Source organism: Rhipicephalus sanguineus, chromosome 4, assembly GCF_013339695.2.
Source record: "Rhipicephalus sanguineus isolate Rsan-2018 chromosome 4, BIME_Rsan_1.4, whole genome shotgun sequence".
Lineage (NCBI taxonomy): Eukaryota > Metazoa > Arthropoda > Arachnida > Ixodida > Ixodidae > Rhipicephalus > Rhipicephalus sanguineus.
The window spans coordinates 20,898,276-20,920,437 of NC_051179.1; positions in this window are offsets into that span (position 1 = coordinate 20,898,276).

A 22,162-nucleotide genomic window follows, 5' to 3' on the forward strand; every position below is an offset into this window, starting at 1 on the left:
GTTCTTTAACGTGCACCTAAATCTAAGCACACGCGCCTCCAGCATTCTGCCTCCATCGAAATGCGGCCGCCGCGACCGGCATTCGATCCCACGACCTTCGGGTCAGCAGGCGAGCATCCTAACCACAAGACCACAGCGGCAACATACAGGGCACGAGGAATTAATTATTCACGCAGTCGTGCAAAAAATGGTGTAGCGACGATGTATATTTTTACCGTTTATTTTTGTGCTGTACTTGTAAACTTCTGTGAGTCTCTACCATCATCTAACACTCCTGCATCTAAGGGCTTTTACTAAAAGTGAAATAATGATGTAAAAAAAGAAATGAGCCACTACAACTTATCAAAATGGACGCACGTTTGCCCGTAAAGCTCCACAATTTAATTAATTTACAAGCACCCGTTTTCCCGTACACTACGCCGCAGAGCGCCACGCGAACATTTTCAGGGAGGTCAAGCGCTTGTAACCCCGTTCGTGCGCGATTGCAACAGCCCCGACTCGGCTCGGCTATAGGCTAAGGGCTCGCTACGGCTCGTTTAAATTGCAGTCTCATCATTCACAGCGGCGAGATATGTAATTGCAGCGGGGACAGAACGCGGTGCGAACGTGGGCGCTCAAGGTTGTATACTCTCAGCTTCCAAAGCGAGCTTTGTATATATATACATATATCGCCAGTGCGGGAAGGAGCGCGCGCGCTCTGTTCGCCCGAGATAAATTTCTAGGCGGTGCTTCATTAACCACAGCGCGTGCGGCGCCGTTAATGACGTCGTTAACGGCCGCTACGTTGCAGGGTTGCACAGTTCTTTCTGCAATGCCCTCTCTCGAGATGGTACATGCTTCTTACGTCCGCGAAAATAAAATTCCGGCAATGTGAGGCCGTTTAGGGCAGAGCACTGACATAAAACAAAGAGTAGTGGGAGGGGTTGTTCTGAGCTGTAGTATATAGCTAGACGGCCAGGCAAATGTTGTTTATTGCGTACAATGTACACGCTACAATTGATAGCCGCCCATCGCGTCCACTATCATCGCGCCGCTCTAATTCATTTTAAGAGAAGCTTTTATAACTCACAGATTTAGGCGTCGTACGCAGAAAGTCCGGCGCCCGCAAGCGCGAAGGAACGCGCCCCTCGAAAATGCCCCGGTCACATTTTTATTTGCATGTGCTGTTTTCCAATAATTCATGCTCTCTCGATAGCGGGCCTGTCGGCGATCGGCCGTTTCCGATATGGCAATATCATCTTTTATCGAGGTGGGTTGTCATTTGACGTTGCCACATTTAATTGTTGCCTGGATATGAACGCACGAGCGTCGTTGCTGCCTGTAGCAAATGCCGTGTTGCGCCGCTAAGCACGTGGATTAAGGTCCCATTCCCGGCATGGAGGAAGGAAACAGTTAGGAGGGAGCATTGCGCAGTGCGAAAGAAAGAAAGAAAGAAAGAAAGGAAGAAGAAAGAAAGAAAGAAAGAAAGAAAGAAAGAAAGAAAGAAAGAAAGAAAGAAAGAAAGAAGAAAAGAAAGAAGAGAAAAAAAGAAAGAAAGAAAGAAAGAAAGAAAGAAAGAAAGAAAGAAAGAAAGAAAGAAAGGGTACGTCACGCCCATGCACGCCAAGCTTCGTTTACGCCCAATTTCCCATTTGGACAAGGCTCCTGAATTTTTTGTCATCCTTCGTGTAAACTGCGGGAACATATTTGGCACAACCACGTTAGCGCCCTCTCCTCCACGCGCATCTTTACAGCGAAGAAAGAACTACGCATATGTTCGTGCAGTTACTACCTAGATAAACAAATTGATAGAGAGAAAATGATGGCGCGGCCGCAGTCCTCGTTTGACTCTATAACGTAGCACTCGCATAATCCAGCGTGCAAGTTTCAACGCGAGCTGTCGTTGAGCGCAATGGGCCGGTATACACCGCCTTCCCAGCTTTGCGTACATCATATCTGCTTTGAGGCGCAAGAGAACGTAGTCACGAGAAGGGACACGGGGCAGAGCGCTCTGTCCCGTGTCCTTTCTCGCGATTGTGTTCTCTTGCGCCTTAACGCAAATGTGAACATACACCAACGCGCCCAACAAAATGTTCTCGGTATGCGCTACGCATAGCTCACTGCCGGAGGCTTCATCCGAAACGTATAAGCCTACGCGTCGGTAATTACGCGTAACGAGCGGTGCAATCGCGCTGTGTCGGGGCTTTTCGACGAATCCGTTCTGTCGCAGTAGGACGTGAAAAAGATGACCCGAGGAGAGAGGGCCCCCCAGACGGAGAGGTTAATTATAACTATAACTGTATAGACAGTGGCATGCCAAGCTCGTAGCTAGGTGATAACGACGCTATCGCCCTCAGATATTATATATATATATATATATATATATATATATATATATATATATATATATATATATATATATATATATATATATATATATATACAGCATTCACGGAACATTTATTTCGCAATTGTGCACTTACGCGGGGGAGGGGGCCTGTCATTAACCTTTTCTTTAGCTTTGTCAGCACGCGTAGAAGACGGCAGTGTAATATTTATGTCGAACTCATGAATTTTTGCACAAGATATGCACGCATGCAACAGCGGTAGTGTGATCTATCTATCTATCTATCTATCTATCTATCTATCTATCTATCTATCTATCTATCTATCTATCTATCTATCTATCTATCTATCTATCTATCTATCTATCTATCTATCTATCTATATCTATCTATCTATCTATCTATCTATCTATCTATCTATCTATCTATCTATCTATCTATCTATCTATCTATCTATCTATCTATCTATCTATCTATCTATCTATCTATCTATCTATCTATCTATCTATCTATCTATCTATCTATCTATCTATCTATCTATCTATCTATCTATCTATCTATCTAATCTTTTGAGCTTGCTTTTTTTGCATAATTGCAAAATATCGGCGCTTTTTAAATTCAAAAAGCCTGTAAAGGGGTAGCAGTGAAAAAGGTTAACTACATCAAAAAACAAAAACAAAAAACGAAGAAATTTGCAAATATTAAACGGAATTTCTCGTTCGACGAAACATTTGCAGAAAGAAATATAGCAAAATATTTATAAGACGCTTTGATGGTTGTCAGTACTTTTGTCTATGTTAAGAAGGCATTGACGTGAATTTACTGCATAGTAAGAACAATAAATACAAATTAATAAATACAATAAAAAATAAGCAGGAATTGTCTCGGCGAGGCACTTGCCGCTTGATATTGCTTCCAAGCACATTTTCTCGTCATTCGACTGGTGAGAAGTGCTGTAAACATTTGGCGAGCAAAGCGCACGTGATCTGGCCTTTCCTTTATCGCGCCAGAGGCAATATCGTTTGACCCTGAAAAAAAAAGAAAAGGAAGGAAAGAAATGCAGATCGTAGCAGTCACGTCCACCGACATCGACGCGTCTTCCGCAAGCTTCCACGATCACGTGATCGAGACCACCGCGAAAACATACAACTCGGACCTGCGCGCAACACTATGAATTGCGTCACCGTGAGGAGGTGTGCATTAAAGAACGGGAGAAAAGAAAAACAAGAAAACGCATTTACGAACTCCACATTGGCCGCCGAACTTGCTTGCAAGGTTATCTGGGCGTTTATATGTTTCGCATCCAAAAACAAACGACTGAAAATGATCTCTGAAGTATTTACGCTGCGTGAAAGCGTTGCCTGTGAATTACAAGGCAGCACGAAGCCAGAAGGTAATGGAGTGCGCGAATATATAGACACATGGAGATACTCTTCTTGCAATGTCGTGCATTACGCGTGAATGCGGAGGCTACGTGTTACGTCATACAACACTCAGCCGCTGCGGAAATGCAAAAAAAGGAAAGAAAAGAAAAGAGAACGTAGTGCTCTGGTGGTAACAGCTTCCGTGCTTCTTTTTGCTTCCTTAACAGCTAGAGGTGAAAAAAAAAAGGTTTAAAACGTGCAGATTCAGCGCAGCTGTTAGAATGAAGGTAAAGCGAAGCTTGCGTGAGCTAGTAATATGCAATAACCTAAATGCTGCGCGCGCAATATTTCTATTTCTTTTTGTTGAGCTTACGCAACATGCAACTTCATGCAATATTTATGAGCATGCATCACACAAGTCGTGTCTAGTAAATGCACGTAATGTTTACATAGTGCGTATCTTCATTTCAAGCAGCATTATAATGTAAACATCAATGTATGCGGCTATATGTAAATATATACATATGCAGCCGCATACGTTGATGTTTACTTTATAATGTTGCTTGTGATGAAGATGCGTAGTATGTAAACACACACACACACACACACACACACACACACACACACACACACACACACACACACCACACACACACACACACACACACACCACACACACACACACACATACATATATATATATATATATATATATATATATATATATATATATAGGAGTTTTATATCCGAGTGCTCCAACACATGCGTGATGCACTGTGACGCCGTCGCCCTCACTTATGGGCATCTGGACAATGGAGCCTTCTCCACGATAACGCAAGGCCGCACACTCTCTCAGCGTGACGAAATTTCTCTCCAAGCACAGCATTACTGTACTTCCCCATTCGCCATACTAGCCTGACCTCTCCCCATGCAATTTTTTCCTGTTTCCTCGTGTGAAGAGAGGAAACAGGAAACTTTTGAAACTATATATATATATATATATATATATATATATATATATATATATATAGTTTCAAAAGAATATTCCTGGCTATCAGTTAAAATATATGAGAGGAAGTCACAGTGAAAAACATAACAACATTTATTCTGAGCTTTCGGCCGGCGACCGGCCTTTATCAAAGATGACATTATGACGTTGCGTTGGGGTTTAAGTACAGATTTGTCGCAGCACAGACAGAGATGCCTACAACGTCGCGATTCGTTCCCGTTCCAACGAATCGCGACGTTGTAGGCATCTCTGTCTGTGCTGCGACAATCTGTACTTAAACCCCAACGCAACGTCATAATGTCATCTTTGATAAAGGCCGGTCGCCGGCCGAAAGCTCAGAATAAATGTTGTTATGTTTTTCACTGTGACCTCCTCTCATAATATATATATATATATATATATATATATATATATATATATATATATATATATATATATATATATATATATATATATATATGTGTGTGTGTGTGTGTGTGTGTGTGTGTGTGTGTGTGTGTGTGTGTATGTGTGTGTGTGTGTGTGTGTGTGTGTGTGTGTGCGCGTATATATAACCAATTCAAAGGCTCTATATGAAACCGCAGCCTAATCCCCATTTGAGGTTCCTCAATATTACTAATATAGAAACGAAAGAAAAGCAAACGCGCACGCGTTTGGAATAGTTGTTTATTGCGACAGAATTATTACTAAGATGTCACGTGCAGGTAAGAATCTATTTTGTTCTTTTTTTTATAGTGCTGTTTCATTTTGTTATTCCCTTCACGTTACAATGCTCGCCGCACACTTCAAGTAATGAGCGCGACACACATCCTTTTTTTTTAAATCTTTTTTCTCGTGTTTTGTGGGTCGCGAAATAGAACAAAACAATTTCTTTTTTATTCAGGCTGTCGTTCGTTTGCAGTGAGCGCGATTACAAGCCAGACTGCGACCAATCGAAACCATCATCTGTTTGTGCCAGCTGCAAAAGCTGACGATTTGAGAGCGTAAAGAATGGGAAGAGAAAGAACAAAAGCTAAACTACGCACAACCGAGGCGAGGCTCACATGTCGAGCTTCGTCGACGAGTCACATCCAGGAGTTCCCTTTTTTTTCTTAATTGGTTACAGAATCGAGGCAATCACGGTGTATACGCCGTGTCGAAAAAGAATAAAAAAGACATAAAGAATGCCATTGAAAAGCATTTCATCCCGAATGCGCTGCACTCAGTGCTGCGGCATTGAATACTGCGGCCATTTGATATTTTCCCAGCTTCTTCTAGGTGACCCGGGCCGAGCAGTCAACCGGACGTATTCTCAGACAGAATGTCTTAAATCTACGCACGTCTGAAAAGGCGCATCGTGTATTAGGGAATCACTCTTATACAATCCATTAAAAAATTAAATCACAGTTTTACAGCAAGGGCAAAGCAATTAAAGTGATAGCAACAAATGGAGATATTATACGAAGTATACTGCTAGCAGCCAACTATTTTGGATCCAATCTCGCGTAACACTACAAAACGCTGGTGTAAGGTGATACGGCCGCTCCAGGGAGAGAAGCAATTTTAGTGCAGACTCTTCGCGCCGAGCGCACAGCACGTAGAAGGGTATACGAGCCGTTTGCTGTTGCCAGCCGAGGTAGAGCGCGCCAGTGACTGCGACCGCGCACTTATGATCAAAGTTCACAGTTGCTGATCGACACCTACCCCACCCCCCTCCCCCGGCGTCCTTTCACACTCCTTCAAGGCGGGCGGGGCGCTTCCCCTATGCTTTAGGAGCAATCGACGGCAGGCCTTGTACGCGGTGTCACGTTATTGCATGCGCCCTTCGTGCAACGGAGATGGGCCGGCTCGTTTCATCTCTGATTCAGCCGGATTCGTCGCCAGCGCTCACGCGCTTTTACTCGCGGGTAGAACATACGATGCGCGGGACGATGGTATCGATTTGGACTTTATACGGAACATGACGGCGACACTGACGCCGACGGCAAAAACCCGTCGAGAGTCCACATAATTGCTATCGCAATAGAAAATTTTAGCCAGTTCCAAGCCTTGAAAACAGTCGGTCACTAGCGAAACTGTAAGCGCTCGAGTGTAGGTAATCGGCCAGCAAGATAACGTGCATCATAATCATAATCATTTTGAACATGATGATCCTCATCCTTATTTAGCATTATTATTATTTCGAGCTTCATTATCCCCACCGGTCACGTGATCTGCGTGACCACTACTACTACTACTACTACTTACTACTACTAGTATTACTAGTGCTGCTACTACTAATATTACTACTACTACTACTACTACTACTACTACTACTACTACTACTACTACTACTACTACTAACACTGCTACTAATACTAGTATTACTGCTACTGCTACTGCTACTGCTACTACTACTACTACTACTACTACTACTACTACTACTACTGCGACGATGACGACGGCACAGGGTAGAATAAGATGGCTTCGCTGTAAAAACCAGTATTGCCGTAAGGGTTTACCGTTGCTTGCCGAGTCAGGAAGAGAGTAGAGTGGGTCAGGGAACAAAAAAGAGGTGCTAAGGACATATTAGTCGAAATCAAGAAGAATAAATGGCCGTTGGCAGGGCATGTAGCGCGTAGTCAAGATAACCACTGGTCATCAAGACTTAACAGACTGGGTTCCAAAAGAAGGCAAGCGCGCGAGGGGGACGCAAAAAGTTAGGTGGGCAGATGAGATTAAGACGTGGCCGCTGCAACGCGGGACCGGGTTGACTGGCGAAACCTGGGAGAGGCCTTTGTCCTGCAGTGGGCGTAGTCCGGCTGATGATGATAATAATGAGTCAGAAAGTCAGGCAGAAGCAACCCGGCTTGTTGTTCATGTGTACGTGCGAGAGCGTTGCTGGACAGCTACTGAAGAAAGACGTTGCTGCCTCTGTAACACCGAATAACATTAGCAAATGCTTGTCGTCACTTAACCAACGCTATAGACTTTTTTACGGCTGGGTTTCGGTGCCAGCATACTCCGCTGTTGACCTTTGCCGTATTGTATCTTTAACAACTAAACGAACAGTGTTGCGGTAGACGCACACTAATGAAAACGGTTGGATTGGTGCATTAGACGTTCCATGACCTTGTTAATTAAAGTCGCGACATACACAAATAAGAAAGCATTCGTTCAACAGCCCAAGGTGGCGGTGCCCATGTGTCTTATGTGAAATCAGCGATATTACTCTGGTAACAGTAGGACCATCGGCTCCGAAAAATCTTTCTTTGAATCTCTGTGAAGCTGGACGCGTGTGCGCAGCTGCCGAATAAGGATAACAAACTTTCAGAAAGTTTTCATGACAATTCAAGGGGAAACCTAGAAACGAGCAGCAAAGAAAAAAAAAAAAAAAAAAGACGCGGTGAGACGCACGCGGGAGTGCAGGAACAGCGACAGAGTTGAAACAAGAGTGTAGTGTACAGGCTGTGCAAAGTCGGAGATCACAAGAGGAGGAATCGCCCTTTACAAGGACCTCCTGCCGACAAATCTTCGAGTCGGGGCTGTTGTTACTTCTTTGCGTTTTCTTGCCCGTAAAAGGGAGGAGCTCTGTGGGGCGCTCGCTCAAGCGAATTGCTCGGGGCTGGTCCAATTAAACGTTCCGTTTGCCTCTGTCGAAAGGCGCACAAAGAACCTGCCTTGTCTCGTACAAAAGAAGAAGAAGCCGCCTTTGTCTCGACGGGAAAAAGTTCCCCGAGGCGCCGGTGGACGTGAGGCCTAAACACAAACAGGAATAGAGGGATGTTTTTGTCTTGTGTGTTTTGTTCCCGCTTATGCTTCATCACGCCACCCTTCGCGCTTTATTGAACTTTGGCGGCGTTTCTGATAAACAAAGACACGCGGAGGAAATCGCTGGTTGTTTGTGTATTGTGCATGTGTTTGTTAAGCTAAAGAACTTTGGGCATTCTTGGCCAAACGGGTCTGAAGACAACAGGAATAGCACGCAATCAACTGAGGTATAGTCGTAAGTCAAGGTGCCCTTGAACGAATCCTACATTGGCGGCCAGGTGTAAATACTACGAAAATACCAATGGAGTCGTAGCCAGGAGGCGGGGGGGGGTCAACCCCACAAACTTTTAAAATTTGCATGTGTATATATACACGCAAACATACAAACACACGCACGATCCTACATAGGAGATAGTTGAACCCCCCCCCCCCCCCCCCAAAAAAAAAAAAGATTTCTCCCTACGCCACTGATAATGTTGCTCGTTCGCGTGGTTCGTCCGTGTTCATGCGCTGAAGAACTGTGGGTATTTTCTTGACTAAAGACGGGCTTGATGCGAACAAAAAATTCGTGCAAGAATCTGACGCACTTATAGGTCAATGTGTCCTGGAACGAATCCGAGGTTCTCCGCGAGGACGTATGGTGGGGTCCACTTTTAAAAGGAACACCTCACTTTGTATTCCATCATCAAAAAAAGGTTGAGATACTGCCAAATTATGGCAATTTCTTAGATCTAGAGATGTCTTCGTAATGAGTTTATTAGATAAGCCATACCGACAAACTTGAAAGAAGAAAAAGAGGGGGTTTTACCGGCTTGTATCGCCGGTGTGATATACTCAAGCGAAGCATGTTAGAGTTACAGATTTCGGTGGCGGCGTTGTACGCGAAAAATTCGGCGCCGGCGAGTGCACGAAGTGTGGCCCGCGGAGGTGCGCCGGTCGCATGAGTATTTGTATGCGTCTTTTCCCAATAACTGCTGCCCTCTATATTGTGGCCTTGTCGGCGATCAGCCGTTTCTGATACGGCACTCTTATTTCAAAGTGCTCTCTTTGCCTCTGTTGTCTCGTCCCTTCCTAATCGGTCTATGCGCTGTTAACATTTTGAAATGAATCCACACCAACTTGCCCAAGCGTCAACCTTGGCACTCTCATGTTTTATCGAGGTTATCAAGGTCACTTGCCATTTCACGTTGCCTCGTTTCATTGTTGCCTGGATATGAACGCATGGCGGTCGTTGTTGCCTGTAGCAACTGAAGTGTTGCGCTGCTAAGCGCGTGGATGAATGCTCGATTCCCGGCATGGAAGAAGTAAACAGTCAGGAGGGATCATTGTGTAATGCGATGGAAAAAAAGAAAGACGCCCCTGCAGATTTCCCGATGAGCAAGGGCTCCTGACCTTTTTTCTTTTTTTTTTTTTAAGTATGAGCTTTACGGTACGCTGTTCGGTAAACGGCTGAGTATGAGCGATCAAAAGCGCAGACGAAAGGCCAGATCACGGTGAAAGAACGGCCTTTTTTGACATTTTTGACACTTGACGGATTACAGCCCGAGGAAACGGCTGGGGTGATTCATTAAGGACAAATCTTTCCGGACCGGCGGTGCCTTGTCTTGACAGCAGTCGTCGAAAGATACGACCCAATTTTTGTCATTGCAAGTGAACATAAAAGACAAAATCAGGTTCGAACAAAGGCGAGAAGCACTGGATGATCACATGCCCCCCCCCCCCCCCCCCACCCACCTAGAAAAAAAAGAAGAAAGAAAGAGAAAGCAAAAAAAAAAACAAGAAGAAGCTGGATACGTTTGATGTACGTATTAGTTGTGTGTATATGTGATCATCGTATATAAGATAGTCGTCCCCCGACACCTGGAGTAGCAAGTCACACGATAAACCAAGCTAACATCTCCGGGAATGTCATTAAAATAGATATCTTGGGATTTTTATACTTCCCATGACAATGATATTGTATGCATAATTAGCGAAGGTAACCAACCATGCAATAACCCACATGCAAAGAAAGGAGCTTCGTGAATTCGGGAATCACATAATCATCTCATATGCAGCGCACACACGTACACATTTACCGAGCACTTGTGTCCTATCGGCGCAATATATTTTTGCAGAAATGTATCATTGTTAGGCGTTAAACTTTGGCGTTTTTACCGCCGTAACCACGTTGCCAGCAGAGCGGAGCCCCGTATTACGCTTAAAATGTTCGTAAGAACAGATGCCAGTAAATCGTGGCATCGGATATGTCAGCAAAGGTGCCTAGCCAATAGCAAATAACATTCACGAATGAAACGTTCTGTAATTTCATTAGAAACAACCGAAGGATTCGGTCCACCACAATAGATCAGTGGTTACGGTGCTCGGCTGCTGAACCGAAGGTCGCAGGTTCGATATCGGCCGCGGTGGTCGCATTTCGATTGAGACGAAGTGGTAGAGGCCCGTGTGCTGTGCGATGTCAGGGCACGTTAAAGAACACCAGATGGTCCAATTTTCCTGAGCCCTCCACTGCGACGTCCCTCATAATCATATCATGGTTTTGGGACGTAAAACCCCATATATTACTATTAACCAAATGATTCGAACAGACAATTAGGCCAAAAAAAGCATAGTGGAGATTATTTTCTTTGGCTTCAGCTGTAATGTAGTAATAATCATCTAAATTTAAATAAACTAATGTGGACGAAAAATCGCCCGGTGCGAAGGCGGTGAGTGTTCCACACTCGCTGCCCCGACAACGAGCTGGGCTGGCTAACAGTCACAATGATTGCAAGTACAGAAATACCCAATGATACCCAGTTGGTAGAGCAACGGACGCGTAATCCGAAGGTTGTGGTTTCGAATCCCACCGACAGAAATGGTGATTTTTCGTCCACTTTAATTAATCGCAACTTACGTGATTATTAGTACGCTTCAGTTAAAATACAACGATCAATCTCCCCTATGCTTTCTTTGGCCTAACTGTCTGTTTGATTCATTTGGTTGGGTCTAACGAAGAAATTAGCCCGTCGAAAAAAATTCCCCTACTTTTGTAAATTCGGCCACATAATTCAATGCTATTTCTTAGTAAATCTTTATCGGTCACCCGAACTCCATATTTTGCACAAGGCGTTTATTGCCAACGCGAATAAGCAATTGCGTTAACCCTGGTCTCGAATCTAACTCTAGAAGCTGACGCTCAACTACAACCACCACGTAGATTGACAAGGATGGGTTTAATAAACGCAGCAGGGCCACTTATAGGCGGTAATAATCGATTTGATATGTATTTACCGGTTCTTTCATATCTCAAAGGAATAAACCAGGCTAGGGATGATTTTACAGGTGTCTAGGGATGATTTTATAGGTGACGGACATTTCATTGTACAGAACAACTCCGTTTACACATATTCGGTTACAGCATAAGAATAAATTTAAGCTCCGCACACAGCCATCGTTGTCCCACCCAGAGATAATTTGCGTAAATGCCTTATCTAATGACAATTTAACCACATTTTTCTAAAATTTTCTAGCGCTACTTTCCCATTAAATTTTGTTTGTATAACACTACTCTATTAGCATCTTATTACTGTAAACATTTTAGGCTGTCATGTGCAGGTTATTCTTTTTGTGATTTGTTCCATGATGCCCCCCCTTACTCAATGCTCTCCATAGGGCCAGTAATGTCGTACATTGAGTGAATGAATTAAACCTCTGTTTCATGAGAGAGGACGGCTCTCGGCCGCAGTTTGGAAGTAGGTGGGGAAGGGATTGTTGGGCAAACAGAGTCAGTATTAAACTGATTTCGGTCCTTGTTGTTCCATAGTGTTGTGCGTAGAGTTGTATCCGTCTTCGGCAAATGTCCAGTACAGTGATATATACACGAGACGTCAAACATGGAAGAAAACAAGTACAGACACGGACGTCGAGCGCCCCTTGCTTATTTTGACCTTATCATCCAGGAACACATTCGTGTCGCTAGTTTTCGGCTGAAAACTTCATCTTCCCGGCAAATTTAGCCAAGCGTAACATTTTAACGAGGGATGACAAACTTTTAATTAATGATACGCGTGGTATTTACATTAGCAGGGAAAAAGTGCTTACGGTTAGAATGGAAGCCACCTAGGACGACACTGTTGCGCAGATTAGAGTTACTGTATATGCTTCCTTTAGGTAGCATATACAGTAACTCTAGCTCAGATGAATGACTGGCGCGCCGCAGTTCTGGTGGCAGAGTTTGCATCTGTTAAGTTGTAACCGACTATAGATTACAGGAACAGTATGTAATTGTTGGCTTGTTCTAGAAATGAGTCAGCACTTATACCCACCGAATCAAGTTGGCTGAGGGACCTCGAAGTCTGTCGCAAGGGCTTGGGTTCGGACAACATGATGTTGACGATGGCAGCCGCGTAGCCCGATGATTTTTCTCCGTTTATTGGCTGGACACGTTGTTCACCACAACCCTCACAATCACTCAGGGGTGAGTTCGAGTGTAATCACCATTACGCAGAATCGGTTAACCCCGTTCCTAATCACCGTTGCGACGCACAATGTGTCATCACAAATCACTGTATACGCTCGCACCAGAAACTAAGTTGGTCGACAAACTTGCTTTCGCAACTCGCCGGAGGTGCATCAGACGACAGTCACTATGTGTCGCACGTGTAACGACGCGCACGTGTGGGTGTTTGTGCGGACTCGATGTGGGCCTGAGAAACACGAGCCGACAAATTCGTCGAGAAAAAGAAAGAAGAAAGCAAAAGTGCACTGGTACTCCGCAGCGGATGATGTTACACAACGCTTGTCACAGGGCCATTGCCCATCTTCGTATCGAAAAAAAAAAAAATAGCCGGCGTGAAAGGTGATGTATCTGTCGAGATTCAATGATTCAGTCGTCTCGAGTTGCAACACGAACCGCTGACATGTAGTACCTACAACTACGGCGCCTGTCGACGAGGTGACGCGATGCGACGCTCGCCCGCCCTTCACACCAAGGTGCATCGAACCCTACAGGCGTGGTGACACCACCGTTCTTCCACGAACGGTTCGGAAGTTTTGGCGAGTCGCACAGATGACGACAGGGTCAAAGACGCCGTCATTATATCGCTGGCGGACAGCGGAGCACGAAGCACCTCCATAAAACGTTCGCGAAGCAGTTCCCGTGAAACGCTGAATTCACTGTTCGACAAAAGTAGCAGCAACAGGTACAATGACGGCGACCCGGAGTAGACGTAGCAGCAGACGACGCAGCAGACGACGCGACTGAACAACCGGAGCAGCAGAAGTAAACGATGGACGTTTTCCGCTGCTGTGGGCGGCTCGGCGTTGGCTTCTTCGTCACGCCGCTAGGGGTTGCTAGCTTCCACGTACAACAGAGGGTCCTCTGATGCGTTTAACAAAGTTTTTTTACATGCGCGTACGTTTTATTTGATGCTTCGTGTTCGTTTCTTAGGCCTGCCGGCCGGCTGGCTGCCCCCTCGACTTCCAGAGGAGCTGCTCATGCTCCGTCGGCTCCTGTGCCTTTTCAACAACGTGTTTCTCCGTTACAAATTCCTCCTCTTCCTCAGCGTCAGCAGCTCTCCACCTCTAAACCCAGGCTGCATATACTTTTTTTTTTCTGTTATGCTTCCTACCAAAACAGCGGTGTTTACGCTAGCGTGCCCTGCCGGACCGCCCGGGATTCGAGAGTGCAAAAGCCGCATAAACACAAAATTATAGAACACGACGCGTTGCTCTTTACGACGAGGGGACGGACAAACGCAGGCTGGCTCGTGCGTATACCGAGAGCTTGCGTAAACGAGGTATGGGGCGCGTGTTGTTTGTGTGTGCGGCCACGAAACGTAACGCTTTACGTTGTCTCTTTCTTTTTTTTTTTTTTTCGTCATAATTTCTGGTGGTTCTCTGCAGAGTCTGAAAGAGAGCCTGGAGTCTTTTCCGGCTTCAGTGGCAAGTCCTGGCGATATTGAAAGACTAATTTCAAACAACGCCGTGCCGTTCCAAGACAAAAGTTACCCACGCAAATATACACAACTGGAGCGAAACGAACGCGCTCTGACTCGTTAATTACTCCTCGTTTACGAGCTCGCTTTCTCTTTTCACCTTCAACGCGGGTTTGGAAGCCGGGGATAGTTTTAAACAGAAAAGAGTTACGGCAAAGAGGAGGCAGTTTGGAGAAGAAGGAGCAGTAAAAAGCGCACGCTGTATACTATACAAAGTAAACAACCAATGGGAGACCATGACATATAATTCGCAGTTACAGCGCTGCTGGCATAGCCACGCTGCTTTTGGCGCTATTTGCGAAGTCTGTTTGCATAATTTCCGCTCTTACGTGTTGCATATGACGTTCCCAAAACGAAAGGCGCTCCAGGAACTCCTACACAGGTACCTCAAGCTTGCTTTGGTTGTCACGGTAACGTACAGTCAACAATTCGGCTCGAACATGTTCCGTATAGTTGGCATTTCGACGGCTTGTCAATCGTCGGTTTCATTTTCAAGGAGAGAATGCAGCCACGAATGGGCGCAACGATCTCGATTCCTTAATAACAGCAGTCTTCTGCTGTCAATCAGTCGTTCGGAGAAGAATGCTGTTTTGTTGCCGTCTGACTCAGCGTGTTTTTCCTGGTGCTCCTAGCCGAGGCATCCGTACAGGATAGTGATGATCTCCAGAACGCTGGACAGGCGGAATCAACGTTACTAGAACAAACTCAGTTTCAAAGCTCCGTATCTCCGCCAGCGGAGGAGGGTGGTCCGAACGGCGGTCGCGAGAACTAGTGGCGCTGCAGTTCCGTCTTGCGCCACTATCGGCGCGTCGTCTGCTGCCACGGCATAACGCTGCGGTCCGCCGCGCAGCAACTTTCTTATTGTACTAGCTAGGTGGATACTTAGGTGTATATGCATAAGGTCGTCTGTATGCATTGGCCCGCGTGCGTTGTTCATTGATTGGCTAAGAATCGATGTTCGGTCTATATTGCCACGCCCACTTGTTTTATTTTGATGTATTCGGGTTTGACCAGCAAAGACGGTTATCAACGCTCGCCGCTGTCCGCGAAGCAGTGTTCGAGAAGCTTCGCGATTGTAATAGATCGTTTTGGTAAGATTGCGCGCTGCACGCGAATGTTCCAGCTTTGTCGAGAGATAACGCCGCCACCAGCGATATCGCTGGAAAGTTCGATAGCGCCTGTATAAAAGCCGACGCGCTTGACCGCTTGTCAGTTGATCGACGGTCGACGCTCTGTTCGCCGCTATCAGTGTATTGCTGTAGTTTGACTTTCAGTTTCCCGGCCACAAGTTCAGCCAAATGAAGAGTTTCATCTCGGACCTGCTGACTGCTGCCTTCGTCGACGTCACGACCCTGTGACAATATTTGATCTGTCTACATTGCGCTTAACTTCCAAGCATAGGAGTTTCTAAGCGAATGAGGGTTTTCAGAGTAATTTTTATAACTACCACCACAATTTTAGCCGCTGCCGTCTTATCTAGACCAAGAACAACCCAACACGTTTGTAAAAGCCTTTATAGTGCACAAAGAAGCGTACTTACTCGAGATACAAAAACGTTCTAGAAAAACAGTACTCATGTTTCTACAATTTATTGAAAAAAACTTTCTCGAAAAACATCACCAATGCTTTGCAATGTGTACAAGACACGTTTTCGCGACGGTTAAAGGGATACTGACCCAAAATCGGGAAATTTTACGAGAACTCGGTAAATGAAATCTCAGTGTGCGATTACATCGAATACATGTCGTCTCTGAGCAATTTTTTCAGCGGATAGTTGTATTTTCGGTGTCTCATCTTTCTACGTCGCATCCTTCTACGGTGCCTTAAACAATTCGAACAGATCGGCCGTGATGTGAGCACCGAGCAGTTATTCGCGCGTTCTCTGTCGCTAGAAGAGTCGTCAGTATTCAATTTCAGTTTTTCAACTTCACCGAGCAGATGTTCCATGCCCGCAGCACTTTACACTGTACGACAGCCGTTTGCGTTTCGTGCTGTAGCCGTTCACTACGCAGTTAAACTGCTCGTCAACTACAATGATCTTTTGCACAAGTAAGTTTCCGTTCCCGAAGCAAAGTGTGGGATTGGGATAGTTGGTATTCCATTATTAAACTGCTCAGCTCAAAAAATCTGACACGGTACACATAGCAAAGACGAGGACCAGCGCTGGTCCTCGTCTTTTCTATATGTACCGTGTCAAATTTTTGCGCTGAGCAGCCCGTTCCCGAGCCGGCGAGTGTAAAATATTCCGCACATCTTGTTCAATACCTCGTCGTAAAATCTCTCGAAAATCCACTGCTTTGAAGGCATAGCGACAGCTGACAACTGATCGAATGTTAGTGTGATGCAACTCTCAGTCTCGGTAGCGTATATAGGTAATCGCCTGCCTTTCGTTTTGTTGTTCGATTTCTGGCGGCTCCTCCGTATTGGGCACTGGGCTTTCGCGGGACGCCGTGCGTTTTGGGGGGGGGATTTGCGCCTAAACCCCGAACATTTTGGCTTTGAAATGTGGGGTTGAAGTGCTGGGAACAAGCGCGGCACGGCACCTGGCGCGAGTTCCCACCTTCCACGTGGGATCAAAACTTCTTGTCCCGCAACGACACGACGATAGTGCTTTACAATGTCGTCACTCTCAAAATGAACGTCACAGACCTTGCATTTCGCAGTAAGCTTTCTATCTTTGCGATGCAAAGCTTGAATGGCGTAGGGTCTTTTGCAGGTCCGAAGAAGTGCCGTGAAGCGGAGTCGTCGTTGCGGTAGCCGCTCTTGCAGCCCGGCGCAAAGCAAGTCGGCATACCGCACTGTGAATCTGTTCGCCCTCGTTACGCTTCGTACTTCGTGCACGTGTCTTCGTACAAGACGCTAAGCCTGGTCAAGAACAGTCGCAAAAATGACGAGCTAACAAAGCGCAGACGACGCTGTAACCTACGCGCGCTCGTACAACGGCGGCGCCGATCACAAGCGCCAGCCGCGGGAGCTAGACGTGACTGCAGCGCCACTAGTTCTCACGACCGCCACGCGGACCTCCGCTCCGGCGGAGCTTTTAAACTGAGTTTGTTCTAGTAACGTTGGGCGGAATGGCCAGCGAAGGCGTGGCGTTGTACTGATGTGTCGGAACAAGCAAGTTCTTGGCGAAGGAGACACGTTCCGGCTGCGAGAAACAACACGTCCTGTTTATATCCGGCCTGTTTTGCGGCGACCGACGTGTTTGTTTACACGAATCTTGCCGCTCCATCGAAGGAATGTGCAATGATACATCTTCCGCGAATACGCGTAAGTGTCGAGGGTTTGGAGGTTTTGTTGTGTCTGGCGTTTCGCAGGAAGCTCTCCGTGTTTAAACGTCTGCGTCACACTTCGGGCTTTTCCGTCAGACAGCTTGTTGTTGTCGAAGTGTGCGCCATCGCAGCAATCTACGTCCTCTCCCTCGCTACCACGTTTGCTCACTCACTCACTCACTCACTCACTCACTCACTCACTCACTCACTCACTCACTCACTCACTCACTCACTCACTCACTCACTCACTCACTCACTCACTCACTCACTCACTCACTCACTCACTCACTCACTCACTCACTCACTCACTCACTCACTCACTCTCACTCACTCACTCACTCACTCACTCACTCACTCACTCACTCACTCACTCACTCACTCACTCACTCACTCACTCACTCACTCACTCACTCACTCACTCACTCACTCACTCACTCACTCACTCACGCGCTAAATATGAAAGGAAATATCTCTTACTCACTAATTAAAATTATTCGCTCTCCAGGCTCCCTCAATAGCTCACTCATTCAGTCGTTCCCCTAATTAATCCTTCAGTAATATGATGATTTGCCTGCTCAGTCATTTGCTCTCTCCTCCTTACTAATTATCTCACTCGCATGCACACCCAATGGTCTATACGCGCCTGTTCACAAATACGCTTGCTAACTTTCTCAATATTGGACTGACCCTCTGTTTGTCACTGCATGGCTCATTTAATTATTTGTTCATGCATTCTATTACTCGACTAAGGTTACGAACTCACTCACTCCCCGGCTCGATCTATCACACGCTCACGCTCTCACTGTTGACTTGTTTGCTTTGCGCACTTCTTTTCTTGCTTAATAAAATAAACTGTTACGTGCAAGGTTGCACACTGTTTTGTCTCTTTGTTTGTCTAACAAAACAACGTGGCCTCCGCCTCCTATATTGACATTGTTACAGATGTGCCAAATTACTCGCGCATATTTTTGCGATAGCGGTAGGATGGCAATATGGTCGTTATGATGCTCCTTTCATCGCATTAAGAAAATAGTCGGCGAAAACGAACTGTCACGTTCTGAACCGAGAAGAACCGAGAGTACAGGTTTTAAAACATGCGCGACTGTAAAAACACGACTTTTCAAAAAAATGTACTCTGACTTTACTGAAACTTTCAAAGTCAGCTTTAGTTTACCTTCACATTTCCGCTTGACGTCACTAACCATCACAATTAGAGTAATCTCGTTGCCCTATTACTCCCGCTCGTGAAAACTTACATTTCTTGTTTATAGAGAGGTTCACACATTTCATTAAACATCTCTTGTATCGATGGTAAACTTGCACAGAATGCCTGCCCGCGGCACAGCATATTTAAATCAAGCCCGGGGAAGAATTGCATGCGGAAATATTTTCCATAAAACGTGATGTTCTCTTCGCTGTCCTGCTCGGTTTAGTATTGCGGCGATTTGGGCCTGTTGAGTGTTCATCATAAACGATTTGTAGCGCAAGAAACACAGACTCAATAGAAGACAAGAGGCGTCATTCGAGCGCTAACTAACAATAAGAGTTTATTGAACACCACACATATTTATACCGTGTTGTTGGTAGTTGTTGTTACGGGTGTTATTGTGGGCAGTTAGCGCTCGTATGTCGTCTCGTGTCTTCTTTTGTGTCTGCGTTTTTCGCGCTGCAAATCGATTCTCGGTTTAGTAATTTCCAAACTTCCGCATCGTTGAAGCTTGAAGCGGAAGAGGGGGGGGGGGGGGGCTACTCGCCATCAGTAGCAATGTTTGTGTTTTTCTAAACACAGTTCTGGTGTCCTTTTAACTCACATTAGGGGCTAGAAGTTTTAAAAAATCAAGCACAACAGCGTTAATCGCCTAGCACTCACTGTCTGCGACGTACACAAGTTTTTGTTTTCGTGACAGCGTGAGCAAATTCGCGTTCAGTTGCCAGACGTTTTCGTCTTTCTTTTCTTTACCCGGCCGATGCAAATATCCTTTGTGTTCGTCAGGAACAGCTGTACCGACGCTTGTCGTGGGCGCAGCTGGCGCTTATCATGCAACCGGTGAAGCTTTGTTAAATTTTCAGCGCTAAGCACTTATTGTAGCTATATATAAAAAAAGAAATTTCGTTTTTCGAGAGAGTCGCGGTCATCTGCTCTAACGCGGCCTGCAATTATCGTCGCGCTAAGTCCATTTCACTTTGTAATACTTCTCTCTGCATTTTTAGTCACATTGTTTACTGTTGCTAAAGGAACAGAGAGCAAAAAGCAAGAAAAAAAATACGAAAAAGAAAACTAAAGGAAAATAGCAACCTAACACGTGGAACTAGACAAAGAAGTCAGCGAGGCGTGCGCTTCACGCATTTTGTATTTATTGGTTACATTATAACTTAGAGTTTAGGTTAAAGGATAGATGGGAGGGGTGCAGGAAAGGCCCACGTATGCTGCTTATGCGGACATAGTTGTCGTTTGATTTGATTGAAAAAATATGGGCGCTAGCTTCACAACGCTTTAGCGCAAATGGTTTATTTCGTTGAACCAGCAGAAAATATCGTTACGTATGACAGATATTTTTATTCCTCTCATATTGCGAAGTGCTGCGAACGTCGCACCAATTGGAGCTCTACCCGAATGGTGCAACAGCCCTGAAACCAAGCGCCGTCGATACAGTGGCTTTGGACTTTTCCATGCTTCTATATAATGTGCACCCATGCGCATCTTCTGAAGCATCATAAACTAACATGAACCCCATATCTACAACGACACGTTCCTACCAGTGTATACAAAAAGTCTGAGTGCACACCGTCTAACAACGCACCTATATTGTTTTCTACTCTTTACAATGCAGTCCTGTATCGTGATGGCTTCTTTAAAGGGCGGAGACTTGGCCATGTCGGTTGGTCACATTAAATGTATCAACAGTAGGGGTGTGCGAATAGTGAATTTTAATCTAGAATTGAATTCGAATCGAATGGTGCCGAATAGTGGCCAAAACTATCGAATATTGAATCGAATATCGAATAGTACATTTACACGAAATGTGTACCGCGAGTTACGGCAAGACAAAGGAAAAATCAGGGACGCTACGGCGTGCCGACAGTTTCATTACGCACTTGTTCGGGAGTGGCTTTTGTTTCACCTTTTATGGGTGCGCAGGCATGTTGTCCGAAGAGCCGCCATTCCAGTCAGCAGAGGCACGCCTCACCTCCTAACAGAGGGGGTACGGTGGCTAGTTTTCTTTCCCCATGGTCGAGCAATAAGGCTCATTTGGCAATGGTAATGTTGTGCTTCATCGCCATGGGTGCTCCGGGCCCAAAGGTCTTTGGGCGCCCGTTCATAGCAGCGTTTTAACTGCGCACCGGAATGATGGGAGTTTCTGAAGTAGTGGTGCGGTGCGGCAGTGCCGACTGCCCAGTGTGAACAAATTTTTAGATGCAGTGCCAATCACCGAGGGTTTCGCAGGCTAAAGTCAGGTCGTTTTACGGCGCTTGCAGCATATACGACCGAACTACGCAAGAAGTCCGTACCTTCGTTTCGGGAGCGAAGTTGTGAAGGACTCGACAGTTTTCTCATGTGTTTTTCTACGTGCGGAAACCACATAATCTCCTTTAAGATCAACATGCGCTCGCTTTTGAACCAAGATGTCGGCGAAAGTTTAACGAACGGCGACGTTAGCGTTAGTTTTAGCCAGCCTACCCTAACCAAGTTGCCTTTGTTGCGTTTTAGATATTCGTCCTGTCGAATTATTCGAAACTTCGAATACTAGCTATTCGAAAGTCGAATGGAATTATTCGATCAGGAACTATTCGATTCGAATTCAAAACTCGAATATTCGCACACCCCTAACGAACAGCGTAAGAAACAAGTGCTAGCGTGTTATTCTTCGCTAGTACTTGTTTCTTGAGCTGTTCTTTGGTTTAAGATTCTTAATTTGGAACACCTTCACAGTTAAGGTACTAATGTACTTCAGAAACTAAAAAAAAGGTTAGTTACTTACAAGCGTCACGCAAATCGTCAATTACAATGTGGGATCTTCCGTGGGCTGTTTGCTCTTTTGCTGTCGCACGAATTCACGCTCCCATCTGGGCTGTAATATAATATCTACCGAAACAGCTGTTTCTTCGAGTGTGGCCTTGAACAAGCTTTCACAAAAGCATTTGTGTTAACCCCCTTGTTACAGCGTGCTTCGATGCCGCGTGGAGGCGCTTCTTATCCAAGCATTGGCAGAGAATCATATACGTGTTCATGCGTGAAAAAAGGAATGTATGTGGCTCTGGGCATCAGAACGGCCGGCAGTGCCCTCTGTGACTCCCAGTAGCGACGAGGAAGCGATGGCAAAAAACTCTCGTTGAGCCTGGTAATCTTCCTTTCTTTTATCTTTCTTTGTCTTTCTTTCTTTCGTGCTTTCTTTGTTTTTTCCCCCATCCATCGCGTCTCTTTGGCAGCTTCAGTTGGAGCGAAATAAGAGCGCCGTTACTCGACAGATATTGAAGAAAACAGGAG